General features: G+C 41.6%; 1 protein-coding gene across 1 annotated transcript in view; it reads right to left on the bottom strand.

Moving 5' to 3' along the window:
• MICU1 (mitochondrial calcium uptake 1) overlaps window positions 1-15,898 on the bottom strand; it is a 244,446-nt gene that overhangs the window by 53,814 nt on the left and 174,734 nt on the right. The gene's annotated exons all lie outside the window — the stretch shown is intronic.

The raw sequence follows: 15,898 nt of genomic DNA, 5'->3' as shown, positions 1-15,898 counted from the left end.
AAAATAGCTGATGACTGGGATTATATTTTTGAGCTACAATTCTCAGTAAGATCTGCAGAAACTAAGAAACAGAAGCTCTAGGTTCTTATCCCAGATCTGCCACTTACTATTGTCAGAGACAGTCAAACCAGAGCAACAGCATCTTGAGCATCTTGAGTAAGGGCTAGGAAAAATGAGGCTGGGACTTGCTGGGCTGCATTCCCAGGAAGTTAGGTATTCCTAGCCTCTAGATGTCTATGGTTAATGGAACAGATTGATAACGTTTACTGAACAGACCCAGACTCAGCAATGTCCTGACATCCTGATATCTTGTGAACAGAAGCATTCCTAATTTTGTTTTAAAGATAATAATATTGATTACTCTTCTAAAAAATTCAGAAAGGTCTGAGAGTATAATTTTAAAGAAGAGTAATATATTTTCAAGTTTCCCCAAAATACCAATAAAATGTTAGGACATTGATAGAGACAGGACTTACATATGAGACGCGAAATAAGAAAGTTGAGAGTGAATTTCTCTTTCAGCTCTCATTTCTTCAGTTAGCTCGGTAAGTTGATAGAGACCTAAATTTGTTTCCTCAGTGGTGAGACTGTGTCAATGAGCAAGACATAGAACTGTATTTTAATACAATTACTTTTGTATAAACCTATGACAGTGATCATTTCCCCCCTGCCCCCCCCTTTTATTTTAAGACGGAGTTTCACTCATTATCCAGGTTAGAGTGCAATGGTGCAATCTTGGCTCACTGCAACCTCCACCTCCCAAGTTCAAGAGATTCTCCTGTCTCAGCCTCCCGAGTAGCTGGGATTTCAGGCATGCACCACCACGCCTGGCTAATTTTTGTATTTTTAGGAGAGATAGGGTTTCACCATGTTGGCCAGGCTGGTCTTGAACTCCTGACCTCAGGTGATCCACTGGCCTCGGCTTCCCAAAGTGCTGGGATTACAGGCATGAACCACCATGCCTGGCCTAACAGCGACCATTTACTGAGCATGTACTACGGTCCAGGTATTTCACCCATATGTTCTTTTTTTTTAATGACTTTAAAAATTTTTTTTGTAAACAGAGATGGGGTTCTCGTTATGTTGCCGGACTGGTCTTGAACTTCTTGGCTTAAGCAATCTGCCTGCCTTGGCCTCCTAAAGTGCTGGGATACAGGTGTGAGTCACTGTGCTTATAGTCACTATAACAGCCTCTGGAGCAGCTATTGTTAGCTCCACTCTGCAGATGAGAAAACTGAGGTAACATGCAGCTACATGTGACAGAGCTGGGGTTTGAATTCAGCCCTATTTGGGTCCAAAGACTATCTCTCAACACCACACCATTTCCTACTTCTGAGTATATTCGCTTCCTGTAGAATAGCACTGTGTTGTTTTGGATAAACTTACACAGCCATGGGGCTTAGTCACATTTAAATGAGACACAAAACTATGTCCAAAGAAATCAACATCATCAATTATTAGGTGAAAGCCTCTTTTTCAGCACTGCCACTCAATATTTGATGTTTGTCACACCATCATTCTATAGAGCTGATTAATTTTTGACAATACCAAAAGTTTTCAGGATTCAATTTAAGTGTGACTTATGACTCAATTTACTATCCTGAAACAAAGTGGAGGACTGACAACATTTTGTAAATGGGCATACTTTCTGCAATGTTTAAATCAGATTTCACTGAAACCTGGGTAAAAGTTCACCTAAGGGCTTCTTCAATGCATGTGAAACAAGGCTGTGCTCCCTGCTCTCCAGGACAGACTTTAATGATTTAGAGTGTTCATTCTACCCTTATGTGGAAGGTTTCACAGCTGTGGGGAAATCCCATGTGTTGGAATTAGATGAATTTTCAGCTTTATCTTACCAGATAGATTCATGGTTGAAAAGTTTCTTGTTTGTGACACTGGCAGCAGCTGCAGCTTGCTCAAGGCTTACAAAAGGCCTTTATTTTCTGTTCTCCATAGGGGCACAAGGCCTCGCCTCTGTTTTGTTTCAGATAGTAAGGTCAATTTCCAGCGGAGACGCCCAAGCAACAATTCCAATGCTCAGATTACCATTTTTACTAATGTTCTTTGAAAACTCAGACTTGTCTTTTGGTAATGGGCTCTATTATGATTATTTTTAAGTGACTGGAATCTGAAAGGGCTTAAAAACAATCAACTTCCGCTTGTCCAAGTTGTATGGCCGCTTCGAAGCTTACTACTTCAGCTCTGCAATTTGATTTTGGGCAGCACCTCTCCTTTTAGGTTTTTAGGCTCTTCTGAGGCAGGACCCCCCTTATTTCTGAGGTCTTAAACATGGCTGGAGGGAGCCATGGAGATCTGTTTTCCTTTACACGCAAAACTGCTAATGGAAACAGACTTGAACTAATGTCTTATTTGTTCAAAATTTATTAACTGAAGACCTACTATGCTAAGGCTGGGGAAGTCTGAAGGTATATCTCAAGGACCTTCATTAGGGTTAAATTTTCAAGGGCAATAGCTAGACATCATGTGGCTGCAGGGGTCAAGTATACGCAGGGTGAAACACTGCTAATCCAAAAACCCCAAATCTGAAATGCTTCAAAATCCAAAATTTTTTTTTGTTGTTGAGCGACAGAGTCTTGCTCTGTTGCCCAGGCTGGAGTGCAGTGGCATGATCTTGGCTCCCTACAACTTCCACCTCCTGGGTTCAAGTGATTCTCCTGCCTCAGCTTCCCAAGTAGCTGGGACTACAGGCATGTGCCACCATGCGCAGATAATTTTTGTAGTTTTAGTAGAGACAAGGTTTCAGTATATATTGTCCAGGCTGGTCTCAGACTCCTGACCTCAGGTGATCCACCTGCCTTGGCCTCCCAAAGTGCTGAGATTACAGGCGTGAGCCACTGCACCTGGCCCCAAATCCAAAATTTCTTGAGCACCAACACGATGCACAAAGATCATGCAAAAGGGAAATATTTATTGGAGCATTCTGGATTTTTTTTTTTCCAGACAGGGTCTTGAACTGTCACCCAGGCTGAAGTGCAGTGGCACAATCATGGCTCACTGCAGCCTCAACCTCCTGGGCTCAAGTGATCTTCCCATCTTAGCCTTCTGAGTAGCCGGGACTATAGGCGTGCACTACCACGCCTGGCTAATTTTTGTATCTTTTGTAGAGATGGGGGTATCCTATGTTGCCTGGGCTGTTCTTGAACCCTTGAGCTCAAGCTATCTGCCCACCTAAGGCCTCCCACAGTGCTGCAATTACAGGCGTGAGCCACAGTACCCGGCCTGAATTTTGGATTTTTGGATTAGTGATGCTCAACCAGTAAGTGTAACACAAATGTTCCAAAATCTGAAACACTGCTGGTCCCAAGCATTTTGGATAAGGGATACTCAACTGCTATCTTAAGCTAGGACAATCCTGTGGGTGCACTCCTGGAGTGCCATATGCATGTAATCAATCCCCAAGGTCGTGGGAGGATCTTTTGAGGAAAGACACAGGTTATTACAAAATTATCATAATGTAGAAAAGTTCTAATTGCATATGTGGAAGCAATTCAAATTACTGGCTTATATTTTACTTCACCCAACCTATTTTCCACTAATGTTGGAACCTCTGATGTTCTACTTCAATGAAAATTAAAAGCCTCCACTGTGTTTGATTCTAAGGCACAGCATGTGTGCACTCCAGCACACTACCCACCATCTGCATTGTTTTTCCGTGTCTAGGAAGAGAGCTTAATCGCCTCACATTTCCCCTTCCGCAGCCATTGCCACTTTCTCAAATGGATACAAGCTGTTGTTTCCCTGTTATTCCCCAGGGGGCTGCAGGGTAGGCAAAGAGGAGCCAAAAAACTGCAAGGTTTTTCCTGGCTTTCTGTTCACACTGCGCCTCTTGTTCGCACCCCTGTCCCTTGTCGTTTTGGAAGGACAGATGGTCTACACGTATCTAGATGAAATTACTTAAGAATGGAAAGCCAGGAAAGGAAGAAAACATGTGTTATGAACAAAGGCCAAAAGTAAGGTTAGAAGCATAGTAAAAGGAAAAAGAAATCATTATCTGCAAGTGGGTCTTCATTTATTGAAGACTTTTGAGGTTAACGTATCCAACAAATGTAAACAGCCTTCTTCTCTTTCATACAGTTATCTTTCAAGGGACTCTGTCCATTCCCCAGAGTAAATCCCATCCTCATACAAGTTTTCAGAATGATAAATTTTGGGCACCAGGTATAGTGGCTCATGCCTGTAATCCCAGCACTTTGGGAGGCTGACATGGGTGGATCGCTTCAGCCCGAGTTCAAGACCAGCTTCAGCATCATAGACCCAATCTCTAAAATATATATATAAATATAGAAATATAAATATAAAATATATAATATATATTTATATATTAAAAAGAATGATAAATTTCTTGATAGGCTTCTGAACTGTGCAGTGCAAGATTGCATAGTGATCTCAAGCTGCTGAGCTGAATACATCTGTGTTTTTGAATCTGATAGTATGTAGCTTTTGAGGTCCTAATCATACCACTGCAGCTACTATCAGGAGTCTCAGAATAACTGTGTTATGCCCACCTAAAGGAAAATGATTACAGGCAAAGTTCTTGACTGTAAACCTACCCAGTGAGCATGACATACACATTTCATAGTTTGAATGGAAATCTATATTACTGCAATTGACAAGGGACACTCAAGAGCCAAGGTCAGACTGCCAGGAGCCTGAATTTTCTTGATCTTTAAAGAGGCAGCTTTATTGCAAGCACTAACAAGGTTGTCTTTTGACTAGCTCGCAAACTGAGGAAGAAGGTTCACAATCTAGAACAGAGGCAACACAGTTTAGTGCCCTCAGCAGGGGCCAAAACAAGTCATTAGTGTCTTGGCCCATAAGATTATAGATTACCAAACTCAACTGCTAGAGTTTTCTACTTCCAATCTAAACATTCCTTCCGTTTTATTTTATTTTTATTTTATTTTTGAAATGGAGTTTTGCTCTTATTGCCCAGGATGGAGTGCAATGGCACGATCTACAATGCAGCCTTCACCTCCTGGTTCAAGCAATTCTCCTGCCTGAGCTTCCTGAGTGGCTGGGATTACGGGCGCTCGCCACCATGCCTGGCTAATTTTTTGTATTTTTGGTAGAGATGGGGTTTCACCAAGTTGGCCAGGCTGGTCTTGAACTCCTGACCTCAGGTGATCCACCCGCCTCAGCCTCCCAAAGTGCTGGGATTACAGGCGTGAGCCACTGTACCTGGCCTCCTTCCATTTAAAAATGGTTTTTAAGAAAAAATTTCAGGTTGGTGATCAAATCAACTGACTAAATGATGAGTACCAATCAGAACAGTCAGACGAGGAAAAGGTTAACCCTCCAGCCTGACAGCCCAAACCACGAAGATAATAAGATTAACGCATGAATTTATTACAAGATAATAACAATCAAGAAATATTTGACTGAGGGTACCAGGGAAAAATATTTTAGATTTGGAACAAAAGGTTTCAAGGTTTGATATGTTTTGGTTTCATTCCACAGAAGGTAATATACTGAAGTGACTAAGAATATGGACTTTATAATCAATCAGGAAGGCCTGGATCCAAATTCTGACCTGAACCCATACTTGCTGGCTGTGACTTCTAGGAAGTGGCTTACCCATTCCGCGGGTTCAAATCTTCTTACCAAAAAATAAAGATAATATTTGTGATCTCAAAGTGTTGTTTGTAAGGATTAAACGGGATAATATATGTAAAGAAATTAGTACAGAGTTTGACACCCAGTTAACATTCAATAAATGGGCCAGGCATGCTGGCTCACACCTGTAATCCCAGCACTTTGGGAGGCTGAGGTGGGAGGATCACTTGAGGCCAGGAGTTTGAGACCAGCCTGGCCAACATGGTGAAACCCTCTCTCTACTGAAAATACAAAAATTAGCTGGATGTGGTGGTATGCACCTGTAATCCCAGCTACTCGGGAAGCTGAGGCAAGGGAATCAGTTGATTCCAGGAGTTGGAGGTTGCAGTGAGCGAAGATTGTGCCACCAGGCACTCCAGCCTGGGTGACAGAGCAAGATTCTGCCTCAAAAAAAAAAAAAAAAAAAAAAAATCAATAAATGTAGCAATTAATTTTATTTATTATTTAACACATTAGAATGACTTCAAGATTAAACTACTTAGAGTTGCTTAAAGCAGAACACCAACTTAATAACCTGTACCATTGCTGTAATTATAAAACAGAAAATCTGGCATAAAGGAAGAGCTCAATAAATATGTATTGAATGAACACAGACAAAACACCAGAAAATTCACAACACTTCTGTCCTATTGTTGGGAAGGATTCCTATCTAAGGCAAGGAATATCTCTACGTTTATCTCTTAATATCTAATTCCATGATACTGATTTCTATAAGGATAGTCTTGAGAATGCCATTCATTTTGGCTAATCAGTAACATATCTGAGTGCTTATACTTGCCAGGTACTGTCCTAGGAACTAACCTTTGATAATTCTCACAATGCTATATAACAGGTAATAGTATTACTCTATTTCATAGACAGAGAAAAGTGAAATAACTTGCCCACACAGTTAATGTGGAGAGAAATTTCTCTCTGGTCTCAGTATCAGAACAGTTGATATGTTCTTATTTTAAAGTCAATGTGAATCACGTTTTCCTTTTTATCCTGGTTACTGGAAAGCTTATAGTCAAGTTTGTGGGCCTCTTCTAGAATAGGAGACGTTATGACTTACACTTTTCATATTAACCTTACTTTTCTTAAAAGAAAGTTAGGCTTTCTTTTGCTTTCTTCTTTCTTTTAACTTTAATTTTTCAGAAAGTTTTTACTTTTGTCTCACTGACTGTACTTTTTATGACTTTCTGAAGTCCCTTCTTAAAAAAGGCAAGATTTTAAAAAATGGTATTAGACATCTAGGCTGTTTCATTTTTTGTCTGTGATAAATACTTGATAAACTTTTTCTGAACTTAATTTTTCATCATTATTTTAGCAATTAATCCCTAGAAACAAAATTTTGAAATATAAATTATGGGCTCTTTAAATTTTTATTGTGAAATATTTGACATATACATAATAATACATATAAGACAAGTTATGAAGCATAATAAAACAAACACCACGAGCCTCCCACTTACCCTGAGAAAGGAAGCATCAGCACTCCATTTGAAGCCCACGCCCTGCCTCCCTTTTCTAGTACATTATTATTATTATTATTATTTTTAGATAGAGTCTCGCTCTGTTGCTCAGGCTGGAGTGCAATGGCATGATCTTGCCTCACTGCAATCTCCACCTTCCAGGTAAAAGTAATTCTCCTGCCTCAGCCTCCCAGTAGCTGGGACTACAGGCATGTGCCACCACGCCTGGCTAATTTTTGTATTTTTAGTAGAGACGGGGTTTCACTCCATTGGCAGGCTGGTCACGAACTCCTGACCTCAGGTGATCCGCCTGCCTCAGCCTCCCAAAATGCTGGGATTACAGGCGTGAACCACCATGCCTGGCCTATTATTTTCAATAGTTTAAAACAGAAGTTTGTATTCCTAAACAATATACTGTTTACTTTTGCTTCCTTTCAAACTTTATAAAATGGTATCACACTGGATATATTCTTTTGCAATTTGTTTTTTTTAATCCACATTATATTTTAAGGATTCCTACATGTTACAACATTTAGCTGTGCTTCTTTCATTTTTACTGTTATAGATTTCTACTGCTTTGAATATACCTCTATCTATCTATCCATCCATCCATCCATCCATCCATCCATCCATCCATCCATCCATCCATCCATCCATCCATCCATCCATCCATCCATCCATCCATTCATCCATCCATCCATGCATCCATCCATCCATCTATTATTTGAGATGGAGTCTTGGTCTGTCACCCAGGCTGGAGGGCTGTGGTGTGATCTTGGCACACTGCAACCTCTGTCTCCCGGGTTCAAGTGATTCTCATGCCTCAGCCTCCTGAGTAGCAGGGATTACAGGTGAGCACCACCACGCCAGCTAATTTTTGCATTTTTAGTAGAGACGGGGTTTCGCCATCTTGCCCAGGCTGGTCTCAAATTCCTGGCCTCAAGTGATCCTCCCACCTTGGCCTCACCAAGTGCTGGGATTATGAGTGTAAGCCATTGTGCCCAGCTTCTACCACTATTTACGTATCAGTTTTCCTACAAATGGACGTCTCCATTATTGTCAGCTGTTTGCTATTATGAACAATGCTGTTATGAACATTCTTAGGTAAGTGCGCTGGTGAAAGAAGAACAAGAGTTCTGAGACTAGGGTGTATATCTGGACGTAGAACTGCTGGCTTTTCAAGATAATGCCCAATCATTTTGCAAAATAATCACACCAACACTTTTTATCTGCTATGTATAAGAATGCCCACTGCTTTGCATCATCAGCACTTAGTATTGTCAGTTTTTATTTTTTGCCAGTCTCCTGGGTCTAAAAATGGTAGAGATAAACTATTTAATGCTTCCGATGTAGTTTGCCAAATTAATTTCCAGAAAGATGTATCAATTTGTAATCCCACTAGTATATATGAGAATATGCATTTCTTAGGATCCTTAACAAAATCAAACATAATAAAAAATTTTTGCTACAGGAAAAGTGACAACTCATTTTAATTAGTATTTCTTTGATTACTAGGTTGACCATTTTTCTAACATATGTAGTGGTCATTTATATTTCTTCCTGTGTGAATTTATGTTCTTTGTCTATTTTTAAAAATAGCAATGCTGATATTTGTCTCATTAGCTTAAGATTAAAAATATTTGTTTTTTGTTAACGTATTGTTTTTTTTTTTTTTTTTTAATTTGAGACAGGGTCTCACTCTGTCACCCAGGCTGCAGCATAGTGGTGTGATCAACGCTTACTGCAGCCTCAACTTCCTTGGCTCAAGCAATCCTCCCACCTCAGCCCCCTGAGTAGCTAGGACTACAGGCGTGTGCCACCATGCCCAGGTATGTTTTTAAAAATTTTAATACAAATAAATATAAAAACTAAATTTTCATTTTGTAGAGATGGGGTTTTCCTCTGTTGCCCAAGATAGTCTCAAACTCCTGGCCCCAAGTGATCCTCCCACTTTGGCCTCCCAATGTGCTGGGATTACAGGCGTGAGCCACCATGCCTGCCAATTTTTTTTGCCCAGTGTATTTGCCCATTTGCATTGCTATAAAGGAATACCTGAAGCTGGGTAATTCATAAAGAAAAGAGGTTTATTTTGGTTCTTCAGGCTGTAGGGGAAGCATGGTGCCAGCCTCTGCTTCTGGTGAGGGCTTCAGGGAGCTTACAGGCATGGTGGAAGTTGAAGCGGGAGCAGGCATATCACACAGTGAGAGTGCGGAAGAGAGAGGGGGAAGGTTCCAAGTTGTTTTAAAAAACCAGCTCTCATGTGAACTACGAGAGCAAGAACTCATTCATTACTACGGGGACGGCACCAAGCCATTCATCAGGGATCCACTCCCAGGACCCAAACACCTCCCACTAGGCCCAGCCTCCAACATTGGGGGTCACACTTCAACATGAGATTTGTAGAGGACGAATATCCAAACCATATCACTCAGTTTGCCCATCTGTTAATTTTGTTTAGGTCTGTTTTATGTGTGGAAATTTGAAATCTTTATTGTAGTCAAATGTGTGGATCTTTTTTTTTTTTTTGAGATGGAGAATCACTCAGGCTGGAGTGCAGTGATGTGATCTTGGCTTTCTGCAACCTTTGCCTCCCGTGTTCAAGTGATTCTCCTGCCTCAGCCTCCTGAGTAGCTGGGATTACAGGTCTGTGCTACCATGCCCAGCTAATTTTTGTATTTTTTAGTAGAGATGAGGTTTCACTATGTTGGCCAGACTGGTCTTGAACTCCTGACCTCAGGTCATCCTCCTGCCTTGGCTTTCCAATGTGTTGCGATTACAGGCGTGAGCCACTGGCGCCTGGCCTGTGGATCTTTTTCTTCATAACTTGTTTTTTTTGAGACAGAGTCTCGCTCTGTTGCCCAGGCTGGAGTGCAGTGGCGCAATCTCGGCTCATCACTGCAACCTCCATCTCCCGGGATCAAGTGATTCTCCTGCCTCAGCCTCCCGAGTAGCTGGGATTACGGGTGCATGCCACCATGCCCGGCTAATTTTTGTATTTTTAGTAAAGGCAGGGTTTCACCATGTTGGTCATGCTGGTCTCGAACTCCTGACATCAGGTGATCCACCCACCTCAGCCTCCCAAAGTGCTGGGATTACAGGTGTGAGGCACCACGCCCAGACTACAACTTCTTTCATTGGCTTATATTCTAGGGAATCTTTCCTCATTAGATAAGAAGGTAATTAAATACTGACCTACAGTTTCTTCATTTTAAACAAGGAAACATAATTTAAAATATTGAAACACCTCAGTATCAATCAATGATGATGATTAAATCCTTAGAACAAAACAGCAGATCATCGGCTCAGTTTGTTTTAAAAAGTCCTCCAGTACCCTGACTTTAACTTTTCTGAATGCTTGGGAATTTGGAATAGAATGGGGGCATTTACCTCTAAGTTAATCACATTCCCCTTGTGGAGGGAATAATCTTGAGTAAATCCAGTCCATTTACTTTTTTTTTTTTTTAAACTAGTTTAAATGTATGTCATTAGGTATGGAGAGATGGAGAAAGTGGGAAATAATAATTCAGTTCCAAAGCAAAGAAGGCCTAGACGGGCCATTTTCCTTACTCAGAAAAATTCTCTAGATGGTTAAAGAATAATCCATATTCTATCATTTATAACAGCAAACATTTACACAGCACTTGTTATGTTCCAGAGCCTATACGAAGTGCTTTCCATCAACTCAGAGAGCATTTTAAATTACATAAAACTTGTTGGTTATCTTTCCTTCAGACCTTGATCAATATGAACAAGCCTTAAACTCTGGCAGAATTAACTGCTATTTAATATTCCAACCAATCTATGAAGTTAATGTTTCTACATGAAATTGCTAAAAATTTCACGACATTTTCCCTTTTAGATGACTCTTCAGCAAGCAGAAGTTCTTATTATATCCAATTTCTGCTTTCAATAACATCAAAAAACCCTAGTCTTGTGTTACATACTTCTCTGAGATTTAGAAGGCCCAACATTATTCAGAGTTCAAGGACATTCTTCTTTTCATATGAGATTTTTTAAGAGTTTTGGAAACAGAGAGACGTCTGTTAGAACAAAATATAACAGCTCCAATTTTAGGAGTTAAGAACCAAGGACTAATTGTAGTAGGAAAGCAAACTGCTATTTTCTGTCACCTGAGTGTCAGTTTGCTTTTCTCTAACTCCATCAAAGAACACTCTGGGATCTACTGCTTAGATGAAAATATTAATACAACACATTCCCACACTCCTTTTGTCCTAGCATTGCTGACAGCTTATCAGCATTCATAAGAGAGTTGGAGATTTAGCTTGTTCATATACTCAACACCTAAAGACCCCTATGCCAGGTTTGACATGCTGATTTTTCCTAAAGATGTGGCAAATTGTGAAAAGCAGTAATGAATGTGAAAAGCTGTTAGGAAGTAACGATAATAATTAAGATATAGGATTTACTTTGGGCTTAGCAATCCATAGTTGATTATCTCCTCATCATTGTGAGTAACTGAATAAATAAAAATAAAAATGAAGAAATAAAGGCCAGGTATGGTGGCTCATGCCTGTGATCCCAGCACTTTTGGAGGGAAGGTGAGGATACTGCTTGAGGCCAGGAGTTCCAGAATAGCCTGGGCAGCACAGTGAGACCCTGACTCTACAAACATTTAAAAATTAGCTGGGCATGGTAGCACATGCCTGTAGTCCCAGCTACTTGGGAGGCTGAAGTGAGAGGATCACTTGAGTCCAGCAGTTCAAGGCTGCAGTGAGCTATGATCATGCCACTGCACTCCAGCCTGGGCCAGAATGAGACCCTGTCTAAAAAAAAAAAAAAAAAGAAAAAGAAAAGGAGCAGGGCACATTCCAAGATGGCTGAATAGGAACAGCTCTGGTCTGCAGCTACCAGCACGATCGATGCAGGAGACGAATGATGTCTGCATTTCCAGTTGAGGTATCTGGTTCATCTCACTGGGACTGGTTGGACAGTGGGTGCACCCCAAGGAGGGCGAGCTGAAGCAGGGCAGGGCATTGCCTCACCTGGGAAGTGCAAGGGGTCAGGGGATTTCCCTTTCTTAGCCAGGGGAAGCTGTGACAGACTACCTGGAAAAACGGGACATTCCCACCCAAATACTGCGCTTTTCCCAAGGTCTTATCAACCGGCAGACAAGGAGATTCTCTCCTGTGCTTGGCTAAGTGGGTCCTACGCCTACAGAGCCTTGCTCACTGCTAGCGCAGCAATCTGAGATCAAACCGCGAGGCGGCAGCCTGGCTAGGGGAGGGGCATCCACCATTGCTAAGGCTTGAATAGGTAAACAAAGTGGCTGGGAAGCTTGAACTGGGTGAAGCCCACCACAGCTCAACAAGGCCTACTGCCTCTAGATTCCATCTTTGTGGGCAAGACATAGCTGAACAAAAGGCAGCAGACAACTTCTGCAGACTTAAATGTCCCTGTCTGATAGCTCTGAAGAGAGCGGTGGGTTCTCCAAGCACAGCATTTGAGCTCTGAGAATGGGCAGACTGCCTCTTCAAGTGGGTCCCTGACCCCTGTGTAGCCTAACTGGGAGACACCTCCCAGTTGGGGCCGACAGACACCTCATATGGGTGGCTGCCCCTCTGGGGGCAGATGCTTCCAGAGGAAGGATCAGGCAGCAATATTTGCTGTTCTGCAATATTTGCTGTTCTGCAGCTTTCGCTGGTGATACCCAGGCAAACAGGGTCTGGAGTGGACCTCCAGCCAACTCCAAGAGACCTCCTGTCTCAGCCTCCCGAGTAGCTGGGACTACAGGCATGAGCTATCATACTCATTTAATTTTTGTATTTTTGGTGGAGATGGGGTTTTGTCATGTTGGCCAGCTGGTCTAGAACTTTGGACCTCAGGTGATATGCCTGCCTCAGCCTCCCGAAGTGCTGGGATTACAGGCATGAGCCACAGCACCTGGCCTGTCCTTTATTTTTTGAAAATAGTTTTCTCTTTCTCACCTTACAGACTACTATCTATGTGAGAGTCTTTGCTTTTTTTTTTTTTTTTTTTTTTTGAGACAGGGTCTTGTTCTGTCCCCCAGGCTGGAGTGCAGTGGTGCAATCTCAGCTCATTGCAACCTCCACCTCCCAGGTTCAAGAGATTCTCCTGTCTCAGCCTCCCCAGTAGCAGGGATTACAGGTGTGGGCCACCACACCTGGCTAATTTTTGTATTTTTAGTAGAGACGGAGTTTCGCCATTTTGGCCAGGCTGGTCTTGAACTCCTGTGCTCAGGTGATCCACTTGCCTTGGCCTCCCAAAGTGTTGGGACTACAGGTGTGAGCCACCGTGCCCAGCAGCCTTGCATTGTTTACTGTGTCTGGTCACACACAGAGCTGGGCCACACTGTGTGTGCTCAATAAATAATTGTGGTTGGTGGTTAAATCTCTGCCTCATTTAGAAAGTCACCTACCCATTCTGTATTAATCATCTAATAGGAGCACAAGACACACTTTCCAGTCTACACTCTTAAATACCTACAGAGAGACTGTGATACTTCATTAGAATTGATAATTATTCCCAGAGGAGAAAATCCTAAAGCTGCTCCTGAACTTTCAAGGATATGATAGGCTGTGGGCTCTGTTACAAAACTCCATTTGCTCCTTTGCCTGAGTCTACTTATATATAAAGTTCTCAATAATATTCAGGTCACATCTAAGAGACTGAAAACAAAACAAAACAAAAAAAAAGCAGGTAAGTAAGTCAAGAAGCACAAAGGCAGGATAGGCAATGTCAGACTTTGTAGGCCAACACAATTTGTACACAGGGTCTGAAACTATGCTGGAAGGATAAATGAGGTAAAAATGGCAGATACATTTATTCATTCAAGTGAAAACCAAAAAATCTTTTTTTTTTTTTTTTTGAGACGGAGTCTCGCACTGTCGCCCAGGCTGGAGTGCAGTGGCCGGATCTCAGCTCACTGCAAGCTCCGCCTCCCGGGTTTACGCCATTCTCCTGCTTCAGCCTCCCGAGTAGCTGGGACTACAGGCGCCCGCCACCTCGCCCGGCTATTTTTTGTATTTCTTAGTAGAGACGGGGTTTCACTGTGTTAGCCAGGATGGTCTCGATCTCCTGACCTCGTGATCCGCCCATCTCGGCCTCCCAAAGTGCTGGGATTACAGGCTTGAGCCACCGCGCCCGGCCCCAAAAAATCTTATCAGTAAGGTTTCCCTTCTTCTGTCACTTGATTTTAGAAAACTCTACCGTATCTTCAATTTTCACAAAATTCAAATCAGGGAAGACATCTGAAAATCATTATAGTCACACTTTAGCCTATTATGAAAATAAGAATGTTCATCAAAACACAGAGGGATCCACTCATCTAAATTAGAAATGTGAATTGAAGGATCCATACTCAGCTGATGATATTTGTAGGAGTCCTTTCATTTAGTCGTCACTCACTAAAATTCTAGCTTGGTAGCTTCTGGGAAATACTTTTTGCAGCACAATATATTCCCTGTTTTGGCTCTCTGGAAAGATTAGGGGATTCTTCTTGCATCCAGATCAAAGCTGTTCATTATTTGGGGAATATAAATGAAGCTAGTACAGTGGCAAAACTATAAGATTTGCAGTTAGGCAGACTTGGGTTGGTTTTTTTCCTTGGTTATATACCAACTGTGTACCTCTGGGCAATTTTTAACCTTTCTAAGCCTCGGTTCCCTCATCTATAAAATCGGTATAAAAGAAGTACCTCCCTCTTGGGATTACTTTGAGGGTAAAGTTAGATAACAGATGTGAAACCATATAAAAGCCCCAATTTTAGGAGATAAGAACCAAGGACTAATTGTAGTCCTAATTCATCTTTCTTGAGACGTATTTCCTTTTATTTTCCCTTCCACATTTTAGCATCTCTGAAATCTGTATGCTTCTTAAAACTGCTATTGGCTATGGAGCAGTTGGCACTGCTTTCACTGACTGTACAAGTATGTCAGAGCTTGCAGAATGCGTGTCAGTAGCTTGGAAGAAAATCTCAGCTAAAAATGGATTATTCTTTTCAGAAATGCTGCACCACCAATGCTCTTGAAGGCTCAGAGAACAATATTGTATGGAAAAACATAGACTTTCATGATTCAGAGTCAAAGGAAATTCAGAGGAGTTGGATCCTGAGGATGAAGAAATTTTAGACCAATTTATTTATTTTGTTTATATGTACAAGAATGCCATAAAATAAAAATCTAAGCCTAATGGAATATTTTTGTTTTGTTTTGTTTTTTTGAGATGGAGTGTCACTCACTCTGTCGCCCCGCAGGCTGGAGGGCAGTGGCGTGATCTCGGCTCACTGCAACCTCTGCCTCTCGGGTTCCAGTGATTCTCCTGCCTTAGCCCCCTGAGCAGCTGAGATTATAGGTGTCCGCTATCGTGCCTGGCTAATTTTTGTTTTTAGTAGAGACAGGGTTTCACCCTTTGGGCTAGGCTGGTCTTGAACTCTTCACCTCAAGCGATCCACCTGCCTCGGCCTCCCAAAGTGGCAAGATTACAGGTGTGAACCACCATGCCCAGTCCTAAGGGAGTACTTTAATAGATATTAACTAAACATTTTTAGTGTAAAGCATTTTTGTCATGGTTTGCTCAACAGCATTTTTTCCTTTCTTAGTGATTGATAAAATAATAGTGTCTCAAACCCATGTTTCTTTTAGATTCAATGAAATATGGCAGTAGAATGCCTGGCACTTACCAAGAGCTCAGTAAATGTTGGCTGCTATTAATAACGATAGTAAGAACAATGAACAAAAGCTACAAATAATAAGTTTGTGGTCACACTTGCTTCTGTTAACTTCAGCTCTATTTAAAGAGAAATAAACGTTCTGTTTTCTACAAAGACAATAAAA

This window comes from Theropithecus gelada, chromosome 9, assembly GCF_003255815.1.
Source record: "Theropithecus gelada isolate Dixy chromosome 9, Tgel_1.0, whole genome shotgun sequence".
NCBI lineage: Eukaryota > Metazoa > Chordata > Mammalia > Primates > Cercopithecidae > Theropithecus > Theropithecus gelada.
Note: the sequence above shows the minus strand (reverse complement) of the source record. Positions and strands in the feature narration are given on the sequence as shown.